Genomic DNA, 21,499 nt, shown 5'->3' with positions numbered 1-21,499 from the left:
ACATTACAAAGGATCTCAATGATATTCAGGGTGCTCCAGTGAAGCGACAAAATCTGTGTCAGGAGTGGGATTCGAACCCACGCCTCATTCGAGGACCAGAAGGCTCTAGCTGCTACTGCAGCAAGGTCGTTCCTTGAGTCTGGCGCCTTGACCGCTCGGCCATCCTGACACTTGATTTGATACTCCTCGTTTGTTCTATAGAGTACTTGCAGTTGATGTTGTAGTCGCATCCACGTTGTCACAGTACGCAGGCATGAGTTCTGCACCCGTTAGACGTTCGCCAGACGCAGCCGCACAAATATAGCGCAGAATGTACCACCAAAAGAGTTTCTCAAATCCAAATAATCACAGCAATCAATACATTCGTTCGAAACTAAGTCGTCTGTTAAAGACATCAGAGATTAGACAGAATGCAGAGGTCTATCTGTCGAGTAATATCTCAAGTATTGGTCACCGTTGTAATCTCCATAAAGTAATACTTTTGAGTATATGAATTTATTTCGTGTTCTCTGTATTTCATCAGTGACTATTATTGTACCAGATGATGTACTGGTCAGCCTGCACTGTTTCCTCACACCTGTCGTTAGCACTCTGCATCCTCTAGACAAGAGTCGTTTCATACCACAAGTGTCCCTTTTTGACGTGTTTGCGGCTGTGGCGCGGAAGTATCCTCACGAGGGGAAAGCCGTATTTACAACCAACACTCTCTGTTTGTAGCTCACACCTACCGAAGAACAATTTGGTGCCGTAGGTGCGCTTCTGTTTGATGCAAACTTTTGATTTCACTTAGGAGAACACGGCAGTATCGTGCTGTTGCACATTACAAAGGATCTCAATGATATTCAGGGTGCTCCAGTGAAGCGACAAAATCTGTGTCAGGAGTGGGATTCGAACCACGCCCTCATTCGAGGACCAGAAGCTCTAGCTGCTACTGCAGCCAAGGTCGTTCCTTGAGTCTGGCGCCTTAGACCGCTCGGCCATCCTGACACTTGATTTGATACTCCTCGTTTGTTCTATTAGAGTACTTGCAGTTGATGTTGTAGTCGCATCCAACGTTGTCACAGTACGCAGGCATGAGTTCTGCACCCGTTAGACGTTCGCCAGACGCAGCGCACAAATATAGCGCAGAATGTACCACCAAAGAGTTTCTCAAATCCAAATAATCACAGCAATCAATTCATTTTCGTTCGAAACTAAGTCGTCTGTTAAAGACATCAGAGATTAGACAGAATGCAGAGGTCTATCTGTCGAGTAATATCTCAAGTATTGGTCACGTGTAATCTCCATAAAGTAATACTTTGAGTATATGAATTTATTTCGTGTTCTCTGTATTTCATCAGTGACTATTATTGTACAGATGATGTACTGGTCAGCCTGCACTGTTTCCTCACACTGTCGTTAGCACTCTGCATCTCTAGACAAGAGTCGTTTTCATACCACAAGTGTCCCTTTTGACGTGTTTGCGGCTGTGGCGCGGAAGTATCCTCACGAGGGAAAGCCGTATTTACAACCAACACTCTCTGTTTGTAGCTCACACTACCGAAGAAACAATTTGGTGCCGTAGGTGCGCTTCTGTTTGATGCAAACTTTTGATTTCACTTAGGAGAACACGGCCAGTATCGTGCTGTTGCACATTACAAAGGATCTCAATGATATTCAGGGTGCTCCAGTGAAGCGACAAATCTGTGTCAGGAGTGGGATTCGAACCACGCCCTCATTCGAGGACCAGAAGGCTCTAGCTGCTACTGCAGCCAAGGTCGTTCCTTGAGTCTGGCGCCTTAGACCGCTCGGCCATCCTGACACTTGATTTGATACTCCTCGTTTGTTCTATTAGAGTACTTGCAGTTGATGTTGTAGTCGCATCCACGTTGTCACAGTACGCAGGCATGAGTTCTGCACCCGTTAGACGTTCGCCAGACGCAGCCGCACAATATAGCGCAGAATGTACCACCAAAAGAGTTTCTCAAATCCAAATAATCACAGCAATCAATACATTTCGTTCGAAACTAAGTCGTCTGTTAAAGACATCAGAGATTAGACAGAATGCAGAGGTCCTATCTGTCGAGTAATATCTCAAGTATTGGTCACGTTGTAATCTCCATAAAGTAATACTTTGAGTATATGAATTTATTTCGTGTTCTCTGTATTTCATCAGTGACTATTATGTACAGATGATGTACTGGTCAGCCTGCACTGTTTCCTCACACTGTCGTTAGCACTCTGCATCTCTAGACAAGAGTCGTTTTCATACCACAAGTGTCCCTTTTGACGTGTTTGCGGCTGTGGCGCGGAAGTATCCTCACGAAGGGAAAGCCGTATTTACAACCAACACTCTCTGTTTGTAGCTCACACTACCGAAGAAACAATTTGGTGCCGTAGGTGCGCTTCTGTTTGATGCAAACTTTTGATTTCACTTAGGAGAACACGGCCAGTATCGTGCTGTTGCACATTACAAAGGATCTCAATGATATTCAGGGTGCTCCAGTGAAGCGACAAAATCTGTGTCAGGAGTGGGATTCGAACCCACGCCCTCATTCGAGGACCAGAAGGCTCTAGCTGCTACTGCAGCCAAGGTCGTTCCTTGAGTCTGGGCGCCTTAGACCGCTCGGCCATCCTGACACTTGATTTGATACTCCTCGTTTGTTCTATTAGAGTACTTGCAGTTGATGTTGTAGTCGCATCCACGTTGTCACAGTACGCAGGCATGAGTTCTGCACCCGTTAGACGTTCGCCAGACGCAGCCGCACAAATATAGCGCAGAATGTACCACCAAAAGAGTTTCTCAAATCCAAATAATCACAGCAATCAATACATTTCGTTCGAAACTAAGTCGTCTGTTAAAGACATCAGAGATTAGACAGAATGCAGAGGTCTATCTGTCGAGTAATATCTCAAGTATTGGTCACGTTGTAATCTCCATAAAGTAATACTTTGAGTATATGAATTTTATTTCGTGTTCTCTGTATTTCATCAGTGACTATTATTGTACAGATGATGTACTGGTCAGCCTGCACTGTTTCCTCACACTGTCGTTAGCACTCTGCATCTCTAGACAAGAGTCGTTTTCATACCACAAGTGTCCCTTTTGACGTGTTTGCGGCTGTGGCGCGGAAGTATCCTCACGAGGGGAAAGCCGTATTTACAACCAACACTCTCTGTTTGTAGCTCACACTACCGAAGAAACAATTTGGTGCCGTAGGTGCGCTTCTGTTTGATGCAAACTTTTGATTTCACTTAGGAGAACACGGCCAGTATCGTGCTGTTGCACATTACAAAGGATCTCAATGATATTCAGGGTGCTCCAGTGAAGCGACAAAATCTGTGTCAGGAGTGGGATTCGAACCCACGCCCTCATTCGAGGACCAGAAGGCTCTAGCTGCTACTGCAGCCAAGGTCGTTCCTTGAGTCTGGCGCCTTAGACCGCTCGGCCATCCTGACACTTGATTTGATACTCCTCGTTTGTTCTATTAGAGTACTTGCAGTTGATGTTGTAGTCGCATCCACGTTGTCACAGTACGCAGGCATGAGTTCTGCACCCGTTAGACGTTCGCCAGACGCAGCCGCACAAATATAGCGCAGAATGTACCACCAAAAGAGTTTCTCAAATCCAAATAATCACAGCAATCAATACATTTCGTTCGAAACTAAGTCGTCTGTTAAAGACATCAGAGATTAGACAGAATGCAGAGGTCTATCTGTCGAGTAATATCTCAAGTATTGGTCACGTTGTAATCTCCATAAAGTAATACTTTGAGTATATGAATTTATTTCGTGTTCTCTGTATTTCATCAGTGACTATTATTGTACAGATGATGTACTGGTCAGCCTGCACTGTTTCCTCACACTGTCGTTAGCACTCTGCATCTCTAGACAAGAGTCGTTTTCATACCACAAGTGTCCCTTTTGACGTGTTTGCGGCTGTGGCGCGGAAGTATCCTCACGAGGGGAAAGCCGTATTTACAACCAACACTCTCTGTTTGTAGCTCACACTACCGAAGAAACAATTTGGTGCCGTAGGTGCGCTTCTGTTTGATGCAAACTTTTGATTTCACTTAGGAGAACACGGCCAGTATCGTGCTGTTGCACATTACAAAGGATCTCAATGATATTCAGGGTGCTCCAGTGAAGCGACAAAATCTGTGTCAGGAGTGGGATTCGAACCCACGCCCTCATTCGAGGACCAGAAGGCTCTAGCTGCTACTGCAGCCAAGGTCGTTCCTTGAGTCTGGCGCCTTAGACCGCTCGGCCATCCTGACACTTGATTTGATACTCCTCGTTTGTTCTATTAGAGTACTTGCAGTTGATGTTGTAGTCGCATCCACGTTGTCACAGTACGCAGGCATGAGTTCTGCACCCGTTAGACGTTCGCCAGACGCAGCCGCACAAATATAGCGCAGAATGTACCACCAAAAGAGTTTCTCAAATCCAAATAATCACAGCAATCAATACATTTCGTTCGAAACTAAGTCGTCTGTTAAAGACATCAGAGATTAGACAGAATGCAGAGGTCTATCTGTCGAGTAATATCTCAAGTATTGGTCACGTTGTAATCTCCATAAAGTAATACTTTGAGTATATGAATTTATTTCGTGTTCTCTGTATTTCATCAGTGACTATTATTGTACAGATGATGTACTGGTCAGCCTGCACTGTTTCCTCACACTGTCGTTAGCACTCTGCATCTCTAGACAAGAGTCGTTTTCATACCACAAGTGTCCCTTTTGACGTGTTTGCGGCTGTGGCGCGGAAGTATCCTCACGAGGGGAAAGCCGTATTTACAACCAACACTCTCTGTTTGTAGCTCACACTACCGAAGAAACAATTTGGTGCCGTAGGTGCGCTTCTGTTTGATGCAAACTTTTGATTTCACTTAGGAGAACACGGCCAGTATCGTGCTGTTGCACATTACAAAGGATCTCAATGATATTCAGGGTGCTCCAGTGAAGCGACAAAATCTGTGTCAGGAGTGGGATTCGAACCCACGCCCTCATTCGAGGACCAGAAGGCTCTAGCTGCTACTGCAGCCAAGGTCGTTCCTTGAGTCTGGCGCCTTAGACCGCTCGGCCATCCTGACACTTGATTTGATACTCCTCGTTTGTTCTATTAGAGTACTTGCAGTTGATGTTGTAGTCGCATCCACGTTGTCACAGTACGCAGGCATGAGTTCTGCACCCGTTAGACGTTCGCCAGACGCAGCCGCACAAATATAGCGCAGAATGTACCACCAAAAGAGTTTCTCAAATCCAAATAATCACAGCAATCAATACATTTCGTTCGAAACTAAGTCGTCTGTTAAAGACATCAGAGATTAGACAGAATGCAGAGGTCTATCTGTCGAGTAATATCTCAAGTATTGGTCACGTTGTAATCTCCATAAAGTAATACTTTGAGTATATGAATTTATTTCGTGTTCTCTGTATTTCATCAGTGACTATTATTGTACAGATGATGTACTGGTCAGCCTGCACTGTTTCCTCACACTGTCGTTAGCACTCTGCATCTCTAGACAAGAGTCGTTTTCATACCACAAGTGTCCCTTTTGACGTGTTTGCGGCTGTGGCGCGGAAGTATCCTCACGAGGGGAAAGCCGTATTTACAACCAACACTCTCTGTTTGTAGCTCACACTACCGAAGAAACAATTTGGTGCCGTAGGTGCGCTTCTGTTTGATGCAAACTTTTGATTTCACTTAGGAGAACACGGCCAGTATCGTGCTGTTGCACATTACAAAGGATCTCAATGATATTCAGGGTGCTCCAGTGAAGCGACAAAATCTGTGTCAGGAGTGGGATTCGAACCCACGCCCTCATTCGAGGACCAGAAGGCTCTAGCTGCTACTGCAGCCAAGGTCGTTCCTTGAGTCTGGCGCCTTAGACCGCTCGGCCATCCTGACACTTGATTTGATACTCCTCGTTTGTTCTATTAGAGTACTTGCAGTTGATGTTGTAGTCGCATCCACGTTGTCACAGTACGCAGGCATGAGTTCTGCACCCGTTAGACGTTCGCCAGACGCAGCCGCACAAATATAGCGCAGAATGTACCACCAAAAGAGTTTCTCAAATCCAAATAATCACAGCAATCAATACATTTCGTTCGAAACTAAGTCGTCTGTTAAAGACATCAGAGATTAGACAGAATGCAGAGGTCTATCTGTCGAGTAATATCTCAAGTATTGGTCACGTTGTAATCTCCATAAAGTAATACTTTGAGTATATGAATTTATTTCGTGTTCTCTGTATTTCATCAGTGACTATTATTGTACAGATGATGTACTGGTCAGCCTGCACTGTTTCCTCACACTGTCGTTAGCACTCTGCATCTCTAGACAAGAGTCGTTTTCATACCACAAGTGTCCCTTTTGACGTGTTTGCGGCTGTGGCGCGGAAGTATCCTCACGAGGGGAAAGCCGTATTTACAACCAACACTCTCTGTTTGTAGCTCACACTACCGAAGAAACAATTTGGTGCCGTAGGTGCGCTTCTGTTTGATGCAAACTTTTGATTTCACTTAGGAGAACACGGCCAGTATCGTGCTGTTGCACATTACAAAGGATCTCAATGATATTCAGGGTGCTCCAGTGAAGCGACAAAATCTGTGTCAGGAGTGGGATTCGAACCCACGCCCTCATTCGAGGACCAGAAGGCTCTAGCTGCTACTGCAGCCAAGGTCGTTCCTTGAGTCTGGCGCCTTAGACCGCTCGGCCATCCTGACACTTGATTTGATACTCCTCGTTTGTTCTATTAGAGTACTTGCAGTTGATGTTGTAGTCGCATCCACGTTGTCACAGTACGCAGGCATGAGTTCTGCACCCGTTAGACGTTCGCCAGACGCAGCCGCACAAATATAGCGCAGAATGTACCACCAAAAGAGTTTCTCAAATCCAAATAATCACAGCAATCAATACATTTCGTTCGAAACTAAGTCGTCTGTTAAAGACATCAGAGATTAGACAGAATGCAGAGGTCTATCTGTCGAGTAATATCTCAAGTATTGGTCACGTTGTAATCTCCATAAAGTAATACTTTGAGTATATGAATTTATTTCGTGTTCTCTGTATTTCATCAGTGACTATTATTGTACAGATGATGTACTGGTCAGCCTGCACTGTTTCCTCACACTGTCGTTAGCACTCTGCATCTCTAGACAAGAGTCGTTTTCATACCACAAGTGTCCCTTTTGACGTGTTTGCGGCTGTGGCGCGGAAGTATCCTCACGAGGGGAAAGCCGTATTTACAACCAACACTCTCTGTTTGTAGCTCACACTACCGAAGAAACAATTTGGTGCCGTAGGTGCGCTTCTGTTTGATGCAAACTTTTGATTTCACTTAGGAGAACACGGCCAGTATCGTGCTGTTGCACATTACAAAGGATCTCAATGATATTCAGGGTGCTCCAGTGAAGCGACAAAATCTGTGTCAGGAGTGGGATTCGAACCCACGCCCTCATTCGAGGACCAGAAGGCTCTAGCTGCTACTGCAGCCAAGGTCGTTCCTTGAGTCTGGCGCCTTAGACCGCTCGGCCATCCTGACACTTGATTTGATACTCCTCGTTTGTTCTATTAGAGTACTTGCAGTTGATGTTGTAGTCGCATCCACGTTGTCACAGTACGCAGGCATGAGTTCTGCACACCGTTAGACGTTCGCCAGACGCAGCCGCACAAATATAGCGCAGAATGTACCACCAAAAGAGTTTCTCAAATCCAAATAATCACAGCAATCAATACATTTCGTTCGAAACTAAGTCGTCTGTTAAAGACATCAGAGATTAGACAGAATGCAGAGGTCTATCTGTCGAGTAATATCTCAAGTATTGGTCACGTTGTAATCTCCATAAAGTAATACTTTGAGTATATGAATTTATTTCGTGTTCTCTGTATTTCATCAGTGACTATTATTGTACAGATGATGTACTGGTCAGCCTGCACTGTTTCCTCACACTGTCGTTAGCACTCTGCATCTCTAGACAAGAGTCGTTTTCATACCACAAGTGTCCCTTTTGACGTGTTTGCGGCTGTGGCGCGGAAGTATCCTCACGAGGGGAAAGCCGTATTTACAACCAACACTCTCTGTTTGTAGCTCACACTACCGAAGAAACAATTTGGTGCCGTAGGTGCGCTTCTGTTTGATGCAAACTTTTGATTTCACTTAGGAGAACACGGCCAGTATCGTGCTGTTGCACATTACAAAGGATCTCAATGATATTCAGGGTGCTCCAGTGAAGCGACAAAATCTGTGTCAGGAGTGGGATTCGAACCCACGCCCTCATTCGAGGACCAGAAGGCTCTAGCTGCTACTGCAGCCAAGGTCGTTCCTTGAGTCTGGCGCCTTAGACCGCTCGGCCATCCTGACACTTGATTTGATACTCCTCGTTTGTTCTATTAGAGTACTTGCAGTTGATGTTGTAGTCGCATCCACGTTGTCACAGTACGCAGGCATGAGTTCTGCACCCGTTAGACGTTCGCCAGACGCAGCCGCACAAATATAGCGCAGAATGTACCACCAAAAGAGTTTCTCAAATCCAAATAATCACAGCAATCAATACATTTCGTTCGAAACTAAGTCGTCTGTTAAAGACATCAGAGATTAGACAGAATGCAGAGGTCTATCTGTCGAGTAATATCTCAAGTATTGGTCACGTTGTAATCTCCATAAAGTAATACTTTGAGTATATGAATTTATTTCGTGTTCTCTGTATTTCATCAGTGACTATTATTGTACAGATGATGTACTGGTCAGCCTGCACTGTTTCCTCACACTGTCGTTAGCACTCTGCATCTCTAGACAAGAGTCGTTTTCATACCACAAGTGTCCCTTTTGACGTGTTTGCGGCTGTGGCGCGGAAGTATCCTCACGAGGGGAAAGCCGTATTTACAACCAACACTCTCTGTTTGTAGCTCACACTACCGAAGAAACAATTTGGTGCCGTAGGTGCGCTTCTGTTTGATGCAAACTTTTGATTTCACTTAGGAGAACACGGCCAGTATCGTGCTGTTGCACATTACAAAGGATCTCAATGATATTCAGGGTGCTCCAGTGAAGCGACAAAATCTGTGTCAGGAGTGGGATTCGAACCCACGCCCTCATTCGAGGACCAGAAGGCTCTAGCTGCTACTGCAGCCAAGGTCGTTCCTTGAGTCTGGCGCCTTAGACCGCTCGGCCATCCTGACACTTGATTTGATACTCCTCGTTTGTTCTATTAGAGTACTTGCAGTTGATGTTGTAGTCGCATCCACGTTGTCACAGTACGCAGGCATGAGTTCTGCACCCGTTAGACGTTCGCCAGACGCAGCCGCACAAATATAGCGCAGAATGTACCACCAAAAGAGTTTCTCAAATCCAAATAATCACAGCAATCAATACATTTCGTTCGAAACTAAGTCGTCTGTTAAAGACATCAGAGATTAGACAGAATGCAGAGGTCTATCTGTCGAGTAATATCTCAAGTATTGGTCACGTTGTAATCTCCATAAAGTAATACTTTGAGTATATGAATTTATTTCGTGTTCTCTGTATTTCATCAGTGACTATTATTGTACAGATGATGTACTGGTCAGCCTGCACTGTTTCCTCACACTGTCGTTAGCACTCTGCATCTCTAGACAAGAGTCGTTTTCATACCACAAGTGTCCCTTTTGACGTGTTTGCGGCTGTGGCGCGGAAGTATCCTCACGAGGGGAAAGCCGTATTTACAACCAACACTCTCTGTTTGTAGCTCACACTACCGAAGAAACAATTTGGTGCCGTAGGTGCGCTTCTGTTTGATGCAAACTTTTGATTTCACTTAGGAGAACACGGCCAGTATCGTGCTGTTGCACATTACAAAGGATCTCAATGATATTCAGGGTGCTCCAGTGAAGCGACAAAATCTGTGTCAGGAGTGGGATTCGAACCCACGCCCTCATTCGAGGACCAGAAGGCTCTAGCTGCTACTGCAGCCAAGGTCGTTCCTTGAGTCTGGCGCCTTAGACCGCTCGGCCATCCTGACACTTGATTTGATACTCCTCGTTTGTTCTATTAGAGTACTTGCAGTTGATGTTGTAGTCGCATCCACGTTGTCACAGTACGCAGGCATGAGTTCTGCACCCGTTAGACGTTCGCCAGACGCAGCCGCACAAATATAGCGCAGAATGTACCACCAAAAGAGTTTCTCAAATCCAAATAATCACAGCAATCAATACATTTCGTTCGAAACTAAGTCGTCTGTTAAAGACATCAGAGATTAGACAGAATGCAGAGGTCTATCTGTCGAGTAATATCTCAAGTATTGGTCACGTTGTAATCTCCATAAAGTAATACTTTGAGTATATGAATTTATTTCGTGTTCTCTGTATTTCATCAGTGACTATTATTGTACAGATGATGTACTGGTCAGCCTGCACTGTTTCCTCACACTGTCGTTAGCACTCTGCATCTCTAGACAAGAGTCGTTTTCATACCACAAGTGTCCCTTTTGACGTGTTTGCGGCTGTGGCGCGGAAGTATCCTCACGAGGGGAAAGCCGTATTTACAACCAACACTCTCTGTTTGTAGCTCACACTACCGAAGAAACAATTTGGTGCCGTAGGTGCGCTTCTGTTTGATGCAAACTTTTGATTTCACTTAGGAGAACACGGCCAGTATCGTGCTGTTGCACATTACAAAGGATCTCAATGATATTCAGGGTGCTCCAGTGAAGCGACAAAATCTGTGTCAGGAGTGGGATTCGAACCCACGCCCTCATTCGAGGACCAGAAGGCTCTAGCTGCTACTGCAGCCAAGGTCGTTCCTTGAGTCTGGCGCCTTAGACCGCTCGGCCATCCTGACACTTGATTTGATACTCCTCGTTTGTTCTATTAGAGTACTTGCAGTTGATGTTGTAGTCGCATCCACGTTGTCACAGTACGCAGGCATGAGTTCTGCACCCGTTAGACGTTCGCCAGACGCAGCCGCACAAATATAGCGCAGAATGTACCACCAAAAGAGTTTCTCAAATCCAAATAATCACAGCAATCAATACATTTCGTTCGAAACTAAGTCGTCTGTTAAAGACATCAGAGATTAGACAGAATGCAGAGGTCTATCTGTCGAGTAATATCTCAAGTATTGGTCACGTTGTAATCTCCATAAAGTAATACTTTGAGTATATGAATTTATTTCGTGTTCTCTGTATTTCATCAGTGACTATTATTGTACAGATGATGTACTGGTCAGCCTGCACTGTTTCCTCACACTGTCGTTAGCACTCTGCATCTCTAGACAAGAGTCGTTTTCATACCACAAGTGTCCCTTTTGACGTGTTTGCGGCTGTGGCGCGGAAGTATCCTCACGAGGGGAAAGCCGTATTTACAACCAACACTCTCTGTTTGTAGCTCACACTACCGAAGAAACAATTTGGTGCCGTAGGTGCGCTTCTGTTTGATGCAAACTTTTGATTTCACTTAGGAGAACACGGCCAGTATCGTGCTGTTGCACATTACAAAGGATCTCAATGATATTCAGGGTGCTCCAGTGAAGCGACAAAATCTGTGTCAGGAGTGGGATTCGAACCCACGCCCTCATTCGAGGACCAGAAGGCTCTAGCTGCTACTGCAGCCAAGGTCGTTCCTTGAGTCTGGCGCCTTAGACCGCTCGGCCATCCTGACACTTGATTTGATACTCCTCGTTTGTTCTATTAGAGTACTTGCAGTTGATGTTGTAGTCGCATCCACGTTGTCACAGTACGCAGGCATGAGTTCTGCACCCGTTAGACGTTCGCCAGACGCAGCCGCACAAATATAGCGCAGAATGTACCACCAAAAGAGTTTCTCAAATCCAAATAATCACAGCAATCAATACATTTCGTTCGAAACTAAGTCGTCTGTTAAAGACATCAGAGATTAGACAGAATGCAGAGGTCTATCTGTCGAGTAATATCTCAAGTATTGGTCACGTTGTAATCTCCATAAAGTAATACTTTGAGTATATGAATTTATTTCGTGTTCTCTGTATTTCATCAGTGACTATTATTGTACAGATGATGTACTGGTCAGCCTGCACTGTTTCCTCACACTGTCGTTAGCACTCTGCATCTCTAGACAAGAGTCGTTTTCATACCACAAGTGTCCCTTTTGACGTGTTTGCGGCTGTGGCGCGGAAGTATCCTCACGAGGGGAAAGCCGTATTTACAACCAACACTCTCTGTTTGTAGCTCACACTACCGAAGAAACAATTTGGTGCCGTAGGTGCGCTTCTGTTTGATGCAAACTTTTGATTTCACTTAGGAGAACACGGCCAGTATCGTGCTGTTGCACATTACAAAGGATCTCAATGATATTCAGGGTGCTCCAGTGAAGCGACAAAATCTGTGTCAGGAGTGGGATTCGAACCCACGCCCTCATTCGAGGACCAGAAGGCTCTAGCTGCTACTGCAGCCAAGGTCGTTCCTTGAGTCTGGCGCCTTAGACCGCTCGGCCATCCTGACACTTGATTTGATACTCCTCGTTTGTTCTATTAGAGTACTTGCAGTTGATGTTGTAGTCGCATCCACGTTGTCACAGTACGCAGGCATGAGTTCTGCACCCGTTAGACGTTCGCCAGACGCAGCCGCACAAATATAGCGCAGAATGTACCACCAAAAGAGTTTCTCAAATCCAAATAATCACAGCAATCAATACATTTCGTTCGAAACTAAGTCGTCTGTTAAAGACATCAGAGATTAGACAGAATGCAGAGGTCTATCTGTCGAGTAATATCTCAAGTATTGGTCACGTTGTAATCTCCATAAAGTAATACTTTGAGTATATGAATTTATTTCGTGTTCTCTGTATTTCATCAGTGACTATTATTGTACAGATGATGTACTGGTCAGCCTGCACTGTTTCCTCACACTGTCGTTAGCACTCTGCATCTCTAGACAAGAGTCGTTTTCATACCACAAGTGTCCCTTTTGACGTGTTTGCGGCTGTGGCGCGGAAGTATCCTCACGAGGGGAAAGCCGTATTTACAACCAACACTCTCTGTTTGTAGCTCACACTACCGAAGAAACAATTTGGTGCCGTAGGTGCGCTTCTGTTTGATGCAAACTTTTGATTTCACTTAGGAGAACACGGCCAGTATCGTGCTGTTGCACATTACAAAGGATCTCAATGATATTCAGGGTGCTCCAGTGAAGCGACAAAATCTGTGTCAGGAGTGGGATTCGAACCCACGCCCTCATTCGAGGACCAGAAGGCTCTAGCTGCTACTGCAGCCAAGGTCGTTCCTTGAGTCTGGCGCCTTAGACCGCTCGGCCATCCTGACACTTGATTTGATACTCCTCGTTTGTTCTATTAGAGTACTTGCAGTTGATGTTGTAGTCGCATCCACGTTGTCACAGTACGCAGGCATGAGTTCTGCACCCGTTAGACGTTCGCCAGACGCAGCCGCACAAATATAGCGCAGAATGTACCACCAAAAGAGTTTCTCAAATCCAAATAATCACAGCAATCAATACATTTCGTTCGAAACTAAGTCGTCTGTTAAAGACATCAGAGATTAGACAGAATGCAGAGGTCTATCTGTCGAGTAATATCTCAAGTATTGGTCACGTTGTAATCTCCATAAAGTAATACTTTGAGTATATGAATTTATTTCGTGTTCTCTGTATTTCATCAGTGACTATTATTGTACAGATGATGTACTGGTCAGCCTGCACTGTTTCCTCACACTGTCGTTAGCACTCTGCATCTCTAGACAAGAGTCGTTTTCATACCACAAGTGTCCCTTTTGACGTGTTTGCGGCTGTGGCGCGGAAGTATCCTCACGAGGGGAAAGCCGTATTTACAACCAACACTCTCTGTTTGTAGCTCACACTACCGAAGAAACAATTTGGTGCCGTAGGTGCGCTTCTGTTTGATGCAAACTTTTGATTTCACTTAGGAGAACACGGCCAGTATCGTGCTGTTGCACATTACAAAGGATCTCAATGATATTCAGGGTGCTCCAGTGAAGCGACAAAATCTGTGTCAGGAGTGGGATTCGAACCCACGCCCTCATTCGAGGACCAGAAGGCTCTAGCTGCTACTGCAGCCAAGGTCGTTCCTTGAGTCTGGCGCCTTAGACCGCTCGGCCATCCTGACACTTGATTTGATACTCCTCGTTTGTTCTATTAGAGTACTTGCAGTTGATGTTGTAGTCGCATCCACGTTGTCACAGTACGCAGGCATGAGTTCTGCACCCGTTAGACGTTCGCCAGACGCAGCCGCACAAATATAGCGCAGAATGTACCACCAAAAGAGTTTCTCAAATCCAAATAATCACAGCAATCAATACATTTCGTTCGAAACTAAGTCGTCTGTTAAAGACATCAGAGATTAGACAGAATGCAGAGGTCTATCTGTCGAGTAATATCTCAAGTATTGGTCACGTTGTAATCTCCATAAAGTAATACTTTGAGTATATGAATTTATTTCGTGTTCTCTGTATTTCATCAGTGACTATTATTGTACAGATGATGTACTGGTCAGCCTGCACTGTTTCCTCACACTGTCGTTAGCACTCTGCATCTCTAGACAAGAGTCGTTTTCATACCACAAGTGTCCCTTTTGACGTGTTTGCGGCTGTGGCGCGGAAGTATCCTCACGAGGGGAAAGCCGTATTTACAACCAACACTCTCTGTTTGTAGCTCACACTACCGAAGAAACAATTTGGTGCCGTAGGTGCGCTTCTGTTTGATGCAAACTTTTGATTTCACTTAGGAGAACACGGCCAGTATCGTGCTGTTGCACATTACAAAGGATCTCAATGATATTCAGGGTGCTCCAGTGAAGCGACAAAATCTGTGTCAGGAGTGGGATTCGAACCCACGCCCTCATTCGAGGACCAGAAGGCTCTAGCTGCTACTGCAGCCAAGGTCGTTCCTTGAGTCTGGCGCCTTAGACCGCTCGGCCATCCTGACACTTGATTTGATACTCCTCGTTTGTTCTATTAGAGTACTTGCAGTTGATGTTGTAGTCGCATCCACGTTGTCACAGTACGCAGGCATGAGTTCTGCACCCGTTAGACGTTCGCCAGACGCAGCCGCACAAATATAGCGCAGAATGTACCACCAAAAGAGTTTCTCAAATCCAAATAATCACAGCAATCAATACATTTCGTTCGAAACTAAGTCGTCTGTTAAAGACATCAGAGATTAGACAGAATGCAGAGGTCTATCTGTCGAGTAATATCTCAAGTATTGGTCACGTTGTAATCTCCATAAAGTAATACTTTGAGTATATGAATTTATTTCGTGTTCTCTGTATTTCATCAGTGACTATTATTGTACAGATGATGTACTGGTCAGCCTGCACTGTTTCCTCACACTGTCGTTAGCACTCTGCATCTCTAGACAAGAGTCGTTTTCATACCACAAGTGTCCCTTTTGACGTGTTTGCGGCTGTGGCGCGGAAGTATCCTCACGAGGGGAAAGCCGTATTTACAACCAACACTCTCTGTTTGTAGCTCACACTACCGAAGAAACAATTTGGTGCCGTAGGTGCGCTTCTGTTTGATGCAAACTTTTGATTTCACTTAGGAGAACACGGCCAGTATCGTGCTGTTGCACATTACAAAGGATCTCAATGATATTCAGGGTGCTCCAGTGAAGCGACAAAATCTGTGTCAGGAGTGGGATTCGAACCCACGCCCTCATTCGAGGACCAGAAGGCTCTAGCTGCTACTGCAGCCAAGGTCGTTCCTTGAGTCTGGCGCCTTAGACCGCTCGGCCATCCTGACACTTGATTTGATACTCCTCGTTTGTTCTATTAGAGTACTTGCAGTTGATGTTGTAGTCGCATCCACGTTGTCACAGTACGCAGGCATGAGTTCTGCACCCGTTAGACGTTCGCCAGACGCAGCCGCACAAATATAGCGCAGAATGTACCACCAAAAGAGTTTCTCAAATCCAAATAATCACAGCAATCAATACATTTCGTTCGAAACTAAGTCGTCTGTTAAAGACATCAGAGATTAGACAGAATGCAGAGGTCTATCTGTCGAGTAATATCTCAAGTATTGGTCACGTTGTAATCTCCATAAAGTAATACTTTGAGTATATGAATTTATTTCGTGTTCTCTGTATTTCATCAGTGACTATTATTGTACAGATGATGTACTGGTCAGCCTGCACTGTTTCCTCACACTGTCGTTAGCACTCTGCATCTCTAGACAAGAGTCGTTTTCATACCACAAGTGTCCCTTTTGACGTGTTTGCGGCTGTGGCGCGGAAGTATCCTCACGAGGGGAAAGCCGTATTTACAACCAACACTCTCTGTTTGTAGCTCACACTACCGAAGAAACAATTTGGTGCCGTAGGTGCGCTTCTGTTTGATGCAAACTTTTGATTTCACTTAGGAGAACACGGCCAGTATCGTGCTGTTGCACATTACAAAGGATCTCAATGATATTCAGGGTGCTCCAGTGAAGCGACAAAATCTGTGTCAGGAGTGGGATTCGAACCCACGCCCTCATTCGAGGACCAGAAGGCTCTAGCTGCTACTGCAGCCAAGGTCGTTCCTTGAGTCTGGCGCCTTAGACCGCTCGGCCATCCTGACACTTGATTTGATACTCCTCGTTTGTTCTATTAGAGTACTTGCAGTTGATGTTGTAGTCGCATCCACGTTGTCACAGTACGCAGGCATGAGTTCTGCACCCGTTAGACGTTCGCCAGACGCAGCCGCACAAATATAGCGCAGAATGTACCACCAAAAGAGTTTCTCAAATCCAAATAATCACAGCAATCAATACATTTCGTTCGAAACTAAGTCGTCTGTTAAAGACATCAGAGATTAGACAGAATGCAGAGGTCTATCTGTCGAGTAATATCTCAAGTATTGGTCACGTTGTAATCTCCATAAAGTAATACTTTGAGTATATGAATTTATTTCGTGTTCTCTGTATTTCATCAGTGACTATTATTGTACAGATGATGTACTGGTCAGCCTGCACTGTTTCCTCACACTGTCGTTAGCACTCTGCATCTCTAGACAAGAGTCGTTTTCATACCACAATGTCCCTTTTGACGTGTTTGCGGCTGTGGCGCGGAAGTATCCTCACGAGGGGAAAGCCGTATTTACAACCAACACTCTCTGTTTGTAGCTCACACTACCGAAGAAACAATTTGGTGCCGTAGGTGCGCTTCTGTTTGATGCAAACTTTTGATTTCACTTAGGAGAACACGGCCAGTATCGTGCTGTTGCACATTACAAAGGATCTCAATGATATTCAGGGTGCTCCAGTGAAGCGACAAAATCTGTGTCAGGAGTGGGATTCGAACCCACGCCCTCATTCGAGGACCAGAAGGCTCTAGCTGCTACTGCAGCCAAGGTCGTTCCTTGAGTCTGGCGCCTTAGACCGCTCGGCCATCCTGACACTTGATTTGATACTCCTCGTTTGTTCTATTAGAGTACTTGCAGTTGATGTTGTAGTCGCATCCACGTTGTCACAGTACGCAGGCATGAGTTCTGCACCCGTTAGACGTTCGCCAGACGCAGCCGCACAAATATAGCGCAGAATGTACCACCAAAAGAGTTTCTCAAATCCAAATAATCACAGCAATCAATACATTTCGTTCGAAACTAAGTCGTCTGTTAAAGACATCAGAGATTAGACAGAATGCAGAGGTCTATCTGTCGAGTAATATCTCAAGTATTGGTCACGTTGTAATCTCCATAAAGTAATACTTTGAGTATATGAATTTATTTCGTGTTCTCTGTATTTCATCAGTGACTATTATTGTACAGATGATGTACTGGTCAGCCTGCACTGTTTCCTCACACTGTCGTTAGCACTCTGCATCTCTAGACAAGAGTCGTTTTCATACCACAAGTGTCCCTTTTGACGTGTTTGCGGCTGTGGCGCGGAAGTATCCTCACGAGGGGAAAGCCGTATTTACAACCAACACTCTCTGTTTGTAGCTCACACTACCGAAGAAACAATTTGGTGCCGTAGGTGCGCTTCTGTTTGATGCAAACTTTTGATTTCACTTAGGAGAACACGGCCAGTATCGTGCTGTTGCACATTACAAAGGATCTCAATGATATTCAGGGTGCTCCAGTGAAGCGACAAAATCTGTGTCAGGAGTGGGATTCGAACCCACGCCCTCATTCGAGGACCAGAAGGCTCTAGCTGCTACTGCAGCCAAGGTCGTTCCTTGAGTCTGGCGCCTTAGACCGCTCGGCCATCCTGACACTTGATTTGATACTCCTCGTTTGTTCTATTAGAGTACTTGCAGTTGATGTTGTAGTCGCATCCACGTTGTCACAGTACGCAGGCATGAGTTCTGCACCCGTTAGACGTTCGCCAGACGCAGCCGCACAAATATAGCGCAGAATGTACCACCAAAAGAGTTTCTCAAATCCAAATAATCACAGCAATCAATACATTTCGTTCGAAACTAAGTCGTCTGTTAAAGACATCAGAGATTAGACAGAATGCAGAGGTCTATCTGTCGAGTAATATCTCAAGTATTGGTCACGTTGTAATCTCCATAAAGTAATACTTTGAGTATATGAATTTATTTCGTGTTCTCTGTATTTCATCAGTGACTATTATTGTACAGATGATGTACTGGTCAGCCTGCACTGTTTCCTCACACTGTCGTTAGCACTCTGCATCTCTAGACAAGAGTCGTTTTCATACCACAAGTGTCCCTTTTGACGTGTTTGCGGCTGTGGCGCGGAAGTATCCTCACGAGGGGAAAGCCGTATTTACAACCAACACTCTCTGTTTGTAGCTCACACTACCGAAGAAACAATTTGGTGCCGTAGGTGCGCTTCTGTTTGATGCAAACTTTTGATTTCACTTAGGAGAACACGGCCAGTATCGTGCTGTTGCACATTACAAAGGATCTCAATGATATTCAGGGTGCTCCAGTGAAGCGACAAAATCTGTGTCAGGAGTGGGATTCGAACCCACGCCCTCATTCGAGGACCAGAAGGCTCTAGCTGCTACTGCAGCCAAGGTCGTTCCTTGAGTCTGGCGCCTTAGACCGCTCGGCCATCCTGACACTTGATTTGATACTCCTCGTTTGTTCTATTAGAGTACTTGCAGTTGATGTTGTAGTCGCATCCACGTTGTCACAGTACGCAGGCATGAGTTCTGCACCCGTTAGACGTTCGCCAGACGCAGCCGCACAAATATAGCGCAGAATGTACCACCAAAAGAGTTTCTCAAATCCAAATAATCACAGCAATCAATACATTTCGTTCGAAACTAAGTCGTCTGTTAAAGACATCAGAGATTAGACAGAATGCAGAGGTCTATCTGTCGAGTAATATCTCAAGTATTGGTCACGTTGTAATCTCCATAAAGTAATACTTTGAGTATATGAATTTATTTCGTGTTCTCTGTATTTCATCAGTGACTATTATTGTACAGATGATGTACTGGTCAGCCTGCACTGTTTCCTCACACTGTCGTTAGCACTCTGCATCTCTAGACAAGAGTCGTTTTCATACCACAAGTGTCCCTTTTGACGTGTTTGCGGCTGTGGCGCGGAAGTATCCTCACGAGGGGAAAGCCGTATTTACAACCAACACTCTCTGTTTGTAGCTCACACTACCGAAGAAACAATTTGGTGCCGTAGGTGCGCTTCTGTTTGATGCAAACTTTTGATTTCACTTAGGAGAACACGGCCAGTATCGTGCTGTTGCACATTACAAAGGATCTCAATGATATTCAGGGTGCTCCAGTGAAGCGACAAAATCTGTGTCAGGAGTGGGATTCGAACCCACGCCCTCATTCGAGGACCAGAAGGCTCTAGCTGCTACTGCAGCCAAGGTCGTTCCTTGAGTCTGGCGCCTTAGACCGCTCGGCCATCCTGACACTTGATTTGATACTCCTCGTTTGTTCTATTAGAGTACTTGCAGTTGATGTTGTAGTCGCATCCACGTTGTCACAGTACGCAGGCATGAGTTCTGCACCCGTTAGACGTTCGCCAGACGCAGCCGCACAAATATAGCGCAGAATGTACCACCAAAAGAGAGTTTCTCAAATCCAAATAATCACAGCAATCAATACATTTCGTTCGAAACTAAGTCGTCTGTTAAAGACATCAGAGATTAGACAGAATGCAGAGGTCTATCTGTCGAGTAATATCTCAAGTATTGGTCACGTTGTAATCTCCATAAAGTAATACTTTGAGTATATGAATTTATTTCGTGTTCTCTGTATTTCATCAGTGACTATTATTGTACAGATGATGTACTGGTCAGCCTGCACTGTTTCCTCACACTGTCGTTAGCACTCTGCATCTCTAGACAAGAGTCGTTTTCATACCACAAGTGTCCTTTTGACGTGTTTGCGGCTGTGGCGCGGAAGTATCCTCACGAGGGGAAAGCCGTATTTACAACCAACACTCTCTGTTTGTAGCTCACACTACCGAAGAAACAATTTGGTGCCGTAGGTGCGCTTCTGTTTGATGCAAACTTTTGATTTCACTTAGGAGAACACGGCCAGTATCGTGCTGTTGCACATTACAAAGGATCTCAATGATATTCAGGGTGCTCCAGTGAAGCGACAAAATCTGTGTCAGGAGTGGGATTCGAACCCACGCCCTCATTCGAGGACCAGAAGGCTCTAGCTGCTACTGCAGCCAAGGTCGTTCCTTGAGTCTGGCGCTTAGACCGCTCGGCCATCCTGACACTTGATTTGATACTCCTCGTTTGTTCTATTAGAGTACTTGCAGTTGATGTTGTAGTCGCATCCACGTTGTCACAGTACGCAGCATGAGTTCTGCACCCGTTAGACGTTCGCCAGACGCAGCCGCACAAATATAGCGCAGAATGTACCACCAAAAGAGTTTCTCAAATCCAAATAATCACAGCAATCAATACATTTCGTTCGAAACTAAGTCGTCTGTTAAAGACATCAGAGATTAGACAGAATGCAGAGGTCTATCTGTCGAGTAATATCTCAAGTATTGGTCACGTTGTAATCTCCATAAAGTAATACTTTGAGTATATGAATTTATTTCGTGTTCTCTGTATTTCATCAGTGACTATTATTGTACAGATGATGTACTGGTCAGCCTGCACTGTTTCCTCACACTGTCGTTAGCACTCTGCATCTCTAGACAAGAGTCGTTTTCATACCACAAGTGTCCCTTTTGACGTGTTTGCGGCTGTGGCGCGGAAGTATCCTCACGAGGGGAAAGCCGTATTTACAACCAACACTCTCTGTTTGTAGCTCACACTACCGAAGAAACAATTTGGTGCCGTAGGTGCGCTCTGTTTGATGCAAACTTTTGATTTCACTTAGGAGAACACGGCCAGTATCGTGCTGTTGCACATTACAAAGGATCTCAATGATATTCAGGGTGCTCCAGTGAAGCGACAAAATCTGTGTCAGGAGTGGGATTCGAACCCACGCCCTCATTCGAGGACCAGAAGGCTCTAGCTGCTACTGCAGCCAAGGTCGTTCCTTGAGTCTGGCGCCTTAGACCGCTCGGCCATCCTGACACTTGATTTGATACTCCTCGTTTGTTCTATTAGAGTACTTGCAGTTGATGTTGTAGTCGCATCCACG

At 45.2% G+C, this 21,499-nt stretch overlaps 27 non-coding genes across 27 annotated transcripts; all 27 read right to left on the bottom strand.

Moving 5' to 3' along the window:
* Positions 1–56: 56 nt before the first annotated feature.
* Positions 57–169, bottom strand: Trnal-caa (transfer RNA leucine (anticodon CAA)). The gene is made up of 2 exons: positions 133–169; positions 57–101 (listed from the first exon to the last, which is right to left on the bottom strand). It is a non-coding gene; the product is annotated as a tRNA-Leu (tRNA).
* Positions 170–873: 704 nt separating this feature from the next.
* Positions 874–987, bottom strand: Trnal-caa (transfer RNA leucine (anticodon CAA)). Its single transcript has 2 exons — positions 950–987; positions 874–918 (listed from the first exon to the last, which is right to left on the bottom strand). It is a non-coding gene; the product is annotated as a tRNA-Leu (tRNA).
* A 699-nt stretch (positions 988–1,686) lies between these two features.
* Positions 1,687–1,801, bottom strand: Trnal-caa (transfer RNA leucine (anticodon CAA)). The gene is made up of 2 exons: positions 1,764–1,801; positions 1,687–1,731 (listed from the first exon to the last, which is right to left on the bottom strand). It is a non-coding gene; the product is annotated as a tRNA-Leu (tRNA).
* A 701-nt stretch (positions 1,802–2,502) lies between these two features.
* Positions 2,503–2,619, bottom strand: Trnal-caa (transfer RNA leucine (anticodon CAA)). The gene is made up of 2 exons: positions 2,581–2,619; positions 2,503–2,548 (listed from the first exon to the last, which is right to left on the bottom strand). It is a non-coding gene; the product is annotated as a tRNA-Leu (tRNA).
* A 703-nt stretch (positions 2,620–3,322) lies between these two features.
* Positions 3,323–3,438, bottom strand: Trnal-caa (transfer RNA leucine (anticodon CAA)). Its single transcript has 2 exons — positions 3,401–3,438; positions 3,323–3,368 (listed from the first exon to the last, which is right to left on the bottom strand). It is a non-coding gene; the product is annotated as a tRNA-Leu (tRNA).
* Positions 3,439–4,140: 702 nt separating this feature from the next.
* Positions 4,141–4,256, bottom strand: Trnal-caa (transfer RNA leucine (anticodon CAA)). Its single transcript has 2 exons — positions 4,219–4,256; positions 4,141–4,186 (listed from the first exon to the last, which is right to left on the bottom strand). It is a non-coding gene; the product is annotated as a tRNA-Leu (tRNA).
* A 702-nt stretch (positions 4,257–4,958) lies between these two features.
* Trnal-caa (transfer RNA leucine (anticodon CAA)) lies at positions 4,959–5,074 on the bottom strand. The gene is made up of 2 exons: positions 5,037–5,074; positions 4,959–5,004 (listed from the first exon to the last, which is right to left on the bottom strand). It is a non-coding gene; the product is annotated as a tRNA-Leu (tRNA).
* Positions 5,075–5,776: 702 nt separating this feature from the next.
* Trnal-caa (transfer RNA leucine (anticodon CAA)) lies at positions 5,777–5,892 on the bottom strand. Its single transcript has 2 exons — positions 5,855–5,892; positions 5,777–5,822 (listed from the first exon to the last, which is right to left on the bottom strand). It is a non-coding gene; the product is annotated as a tRNA-Leu (tRNA).
* Positions 5,893–6,594: 702 nt separating this feature from the next.
* Trnal-caa (transfer RNA leucine (anticodon CAA)) lies at positions 6,595–6,710 on the bottom strand. Its single transcript has 2 exons — positions 6,673–6,710; positions 6,595–6,640 (listed from the first exon to the last, which is right to left on the bottom strand). It is a non-coding gene; the product is annotated as a tRNA-Leu (tRNA).
* Positions 6,711–7,412: 702 nt separating this feature from the next.
* Trnal-caa (transfer RNA leucine (anticodon CAA)) lies at positions 7,413–7,528 on the bottom strand. Its single transcript has 2 exons — positions 7,491–7,528; positions 7,413–7,458 (listed from the first exon to the last, which is right to left on the bottom strand). It is a non-coding gene; the product is annotated as a tRNA-Leu (tRNA).
* Positions 7,529–8,231: 703 nt separating this feature from the next.
* On the bottom strand, positions 8,232–8,347 carry Trnal-caa (transfer RNA leucine (anticodon CAA)). Its single transcript has 2 exons — positions 8,310–8,347; positions 8,232–8,277 (listed from the first exon to the last, which is right to left on the bottom strand). It is a non-coding gene; the product is annotated as a tRNA-Leu (tRNA).
* A 702-nt stretch (positions 8,348–9,049) lies between these two features.
* Positions 9,050–9,165, bottom strand: Trnal-caa (transfer RNA leucine (anticodon CAA)). The gene is made up of 2 exons: positions 9,128–9,165; positions 9,050–9,095 (listed from the first exon to the last, which is right to left on the bottom strand). It is a non-coding gene; the product is annotated as a tRNA-Leu (tRNA).
* A 702-nt stretch (positions 9,166–9,867) lies between these two features.
* Positions 9,868–9,983, bottom strand: Trnal-caa (transfer RNA leucine (anticodon CAA)). Its single transcript has 2 exons — positions 9,946–9,983; positions 9,868–9,913 (listed from the first exon to the last, which is right to left on the bottom strand). It is a non-coding gene; the product is annotated as a tRNA-Leu (tRNA).
* Positions 9,984–10,685: 702 nt separating this feature from the next.
* On the bottom strand, positions 10,686–10,801 carry Trnal-caa (transfer RNA leucine (anticodon CAA)). Its single transcript has 2 exons — positions 10,764–10,801; positions 10,686–10,731 (listed from the first exon to the last, which is right to left on the bottom strand). It is a non-coding gene; the product is annotated as a tRNA-Leu (tRNA).
* Positions 10,802–11,503: 702 nt separating this feature from the next.
* On the bottom strand, positions 11,504–11,619 carry Trnal-caa (transfer RNA leucine (anticodon CAA)). Its single transcript has 2 exons — positions 11,582–11,619; positions 11,504–11,549 (listed from the first exon to the last, which is right to left on the bottom strand). It is a non-coding gene; the product is annotated as a tRNA-Leu (tRNA).
* A 702-nt stretch (positions 11,620–12,321) lies between these two features.
* On the bottom strand, positions 12,322–12,437 carry Trnal-caa (transfer RNA leucine (anticodon CAA)). Its single transcript has 2 exons — positions 12,400–12,437; positions 12,322–12,367 (listed from the first exon to the last, which is right to left on the bottom strand). It is a non-coding gene; the product is annotated as a tRNA-Leu (tRNA).
* Positions 12,438–13,139: 702 nt separating this feature from the next.
* Trnal-caa (transfer RNA leucine (anticodon CAA)) lies at positions 13,140–13,255 on the bottom strand. The gene is made up of 2 exons: positions 13,218–13,255; positions 13,140–13,185 (listed from the first exon to the last, which is right to left on the bottom strand). It is a non-coding gene; the product is annotated as a tRNA-Leu (tRNA).
* A 702-nt stretch (positions 13,256–13,957) lies between these two features.
* Positions 13,958–14,073, bottom strand: Trnal-caa (transfer RNA leucine (anticodon CAA)). The gene is made up of 2 exons: positions 14,036–14,073; positions 13,958–14,003 (listed from the first exon to the last, which is right to left on the bottom strand). It is a non-coding gene; the product is annotated as a tRNA-Leu (tRNA).
* A 702-nt stretch (positions 14,074–14,775) lies between these two features.
* Trnal-caa (transfer RNA leucine (anticodon CAA)) lies at positions 14,776–14,891 on the bottom strand. The gene is made up of 2 exons: positions 14,854–14,891; positions 14,776–14,821 (listed from the first exon to the last, which is right to left on the bottom strand). It is a non-coding gene; the product is annotated as a tRNA-Leu (tRNA).
* A 702-nt stretch (positions 14,892–15,593) lies between these two features.
* Trnal-caa (transfer RNA leucine (anticodon CAA)) lies at positions 15,594–15,709 on the bottom strand. The gene is made up of 2 exons: positions 15,672–15,709; positions 15,594–15,639 (listed from the first exon to the last, which is right to left on the bottom strand). It is a non-coding gene; the product is annotated as a tRNA-Leu (tRNA).
* A 702-nt stretch (positions 15,710–16,411) lies between these two features.
* Positions 16,412–16,527, bottom strand: Trnal-caa (transfer RNA leucine (anticodon CAA)). Its single transcript has 2 exons — positions 16,490–16,527; positions 16,412–16,457 (listed from the first exon to the last, which is right to left on the bottom strand). It is a non-coding gene; the product is annotated as a tRNA-Leu (tRNA).
* A 701-nt stretch (positions 16,528–17,228) lies between these two features.
* On the bottom strand, positions 17,229–17,344 carry Trnal-caa (transfer RNA leucine (anticodon CAA)). The gene is made up of 2 exons: positions 17,307–17,344; positions 17,229–17,274 (listed from the first exon to the last, which is right to left on the bottom strand). It is a non-coding gene; the product is annotated as a tRNA-Leu (tRNA).
* Positions 17,345–18,046: 702 nt separating this feature from the next.
* On the bottom strand, positions 18,047–18,162 carry Trnal-caa (transfer RNA leucine (anticodon CAA)). The gene is made up of 2 exons: positions 18,125–18,162; positions 18,047–18,092 (listed from the first exon to the last, which is right to left on the bottom strand). It is a non-coding gene; the product is annotated as a tRNA-Leu (tRNA).
* A 702-nt stretch (positions 18,163–18,864) lies between these two features.
* Trnal-caa (transfer RNA leucine (anticodon CAA)) lies at positions 18,865–18,980 on the bottom strand. The gene is made up of 2 exons: positions 18,943–18,980; positions 18,865–18,910 (listed from the first exon to the last, which is right to left on the bottom strand). It is a non-coding gene; the product is annotated as a tRNA-Leu (tRNA).
* A 702-nt stretch (positions 18,981–19,682) lies between these two features.
* Positions 19,683–19,798, bottom strand: Trnal-caa (transfer RNA leucine (anticodon CAA)). Its single transcript has 2 exons — positions 19,761–19,798; positions 19,683–19,728 (listed from the first exon to the last, which is right to left on the bottom strand). It is a non-coding gene; the product is annotated as a tRNA-Leu (tRNA).
* A 703-nt stretch (positions 19,799–20,501) lies between these two features.
* Trnal-caa (transfer RNA leucine (anticodon CAA)) lies at positions 20,502–20,616 on the bottom strand. The gene is made up of 2 exons: positions 20,580–20,616; positions 20,502–20,547 (listed from the first exon to the last, which is right to left on the bottom strand). It is a non-coding gene; the product is annotated as a tRNA-Leu (tRNA).
* A 700-nt stretch (positions 20,617–21,316) lies between these two features.
* Trnal-caa (transfer RNA leucine (anticodon CAA)) lies at positions 21,317–21,432 on the bottom strand. The gene is made up of 2 exons: positions 21,395–21,432; positions 21,317–21,362 (listed from the first exon to the last, which is right to left on the bottom strand). It is a non-coding gene; the product is annotated as a tRNA-Leu (tRNA).
* Positions 21,433–21,499: the final 67 nt, after the last annotated feature.

The sequence above is a fragment of the Schistocerca nitens genome, unplaced genomic scaffold (genome assembly GCF_023898315.1).
Source record: "Schistocerca nitens isolate TAMUIC-IGC-003100 unplaced genomic scaffold, iqSchNite1.1 HiC_scaffold_57, whole genome shotgun sequence".
Classification (NCBI taxonomy): Eukaryota; Metazoa; Arthropoda; class Insecta; order Orthoptera; family Acrididae; genus Schistocerca; species Schistocerca nitens.
This window is presented reverse-complemented; position numbering and strand designations above follow the sequence as displayed.